Genomic DNA, 2,014 nt, shown 5'->3' with positions numbered 1-2,014 from the left:
TCCATCCATTTGCCTGCAAATTTCATGAAACCATTGCTTTTAAACTCTAAGTAGTACTCCACTGTGTAAATTGGTCACACTTTCTGTATCTATTCTTCTGTTGAGAGGCATNTGGGTTGTTTCCAGATGCTGGCTATTATAAACGAGGCTGCTATGAACATAGTGTAGTCATATGTTGGAGCATTTCTGGGGTATATGCCCATTACTGGTAACTTTTGTCTCTAGTCTTCTTTCTCATCTTTTCTATAATCCCCTCACAAGGATGCTCAACTTCCTACCAGCTAGACCTATATACTGCCTCTGTCCTAACTATGGTCAGCAAGCTCTTCTTGGCTTTGCACTCCTACCATAGTCATAGATGTCAGTATTTGTTGCCTGGCTCACTCCAGGAGGAGTTGGATCTTGCTTGCTTGTATCCTGTTCNCTCCTCAAGCCAGCATGTCCTATTTCTTCAGCCAGCTGAGAAGGTGCCAAACTACTACATATACCATAGCCTCAGCAGACATNCCTGGCCTATTAGACTCTCAAAATGACTACTTTCAGAGTCCTCTGTCTATCACTAAGTCACTTGTGGTTGTTGTTGTAGTTGATGATGATGATGAGAAATATCCCTTGTTCTACAGTAATTAATTACCCTAACTCACCTCTTGTGTGAACAAGGACAAAATTATCCTTCCCTCAGACACTCTGTCTCATTGCTGTGACCATCAGGGCAGAAGTAAAGTACATGATCTCTTGAGCCATCTGTATCTTTCCAACAAAGTTACTGTTCTTTTCCTAATGGGCACTGTTCATGGGGCTGAGGCCTGCAGTTGCCATTCTTTATTGTTCAGTGTCTCTCCTTCCTCAGTTCTAACAAAGCAAAGCAAAGTATTCTGGGGTGAAGCAGGTAAGGCAGTCACTTGGAGATGGTGGAGCTGACACACAGTAGACACAGCTGATGCTCCATGGAGGACAGCTGTCCAGCCTCTTGGCCCCATGGACAACCAGATCACTAGACGCTGGCTTGCCCAGGATCCTCTCAAGCCTCTTCCTGGTGGAGTGAGGAAGGTCGCAGCCTGCCTAGGGGGTCATGGGCCAAAATTCTCATATCTTTATTGGCACAATAAACAGTTGGTTCATATATTTAAATGCTCAGACATGACTGGTCAGAATTGTCAGTGAAAGATATTTAATCCCTTCTGATTCCTTTGAATTAAGACAAGGAAAATCAGACCTCTATCTGCATTGGAGTCCTCAGGGGTCCCAGTGTTACCTAAGGGAAAGCATTCTACTAGAAGCCCGAATTTCTGAAAAGTTTATGCATCTTTGAGGGGCTCATTTAGGAATATTAGAATAGAGTGCACTAAGCTATTAAAACTTGGAAGAACTCTTTTAATATTGGGCAGTGCTTTCCATAGGGATTTTCTCCTCTCCTTGGTAGATGCCTCCGTAGGTGAGCCAAACATAGCTAGAATCCAAGTGTCTAATCTAAACATCTGGATGAGCCCAGATGAACATGAGATCAGTGGAACTTAGAGAATTGTCACCAACTGCCATCCTCCCTGTACATAGTTATTTTTCTCCTACTGCCTTCCTCCTCTACAATGAGTGTCTTTCTCCCATTGCTTTCCTGCCTATACATAGGGCATCTCTCACAAAGTGCTTTCCTCTCTGTACATAGAACATCTCTCACCAACTGCCTTCCTTCCAGCCTGTTAAAACCTTAACTAAAACAAAACTACTCGGGGGGGGGGGGAGAACCAACATCCTAGAATTGACATCTCTCAAAGACCACTCAAATTAAGAATTGGAGCAGTAGAACATGGGAACCTTCTGTCTCACAACTTCAGGATAGAATTTTCCCAGTTTTTTAGAAAGCTAGGTAACGGTGTGTCAGACTGGATCTTGGAATTATTTGTGCCAAGGTAGGAGTATCCCTCAGAGTCTGTAAGTTCTTTCCAATTCCTAAGNACCCTACCTGACCAATCAGGAAAGTGCAATGAGGACCAGATGTGGAATGGAAAAAGCAATA

This window comes from Mus caroli, chromosome 10, assembly GCF_900094665.2.
Source record: "Mus caroli chromosome 10, CAROLI_EIJ_v1.1, whole genome shotgun sequence".
NCBI lineage: Eukaryota > Metazoa > Chordata > Mammalia > Rodentia > Muridae > Mus > Mus caroli.
The sequence above is the reverse complement of the archived record's forward strand: the minus strand, read 5'-3'. Positions refer to the sequence as shown.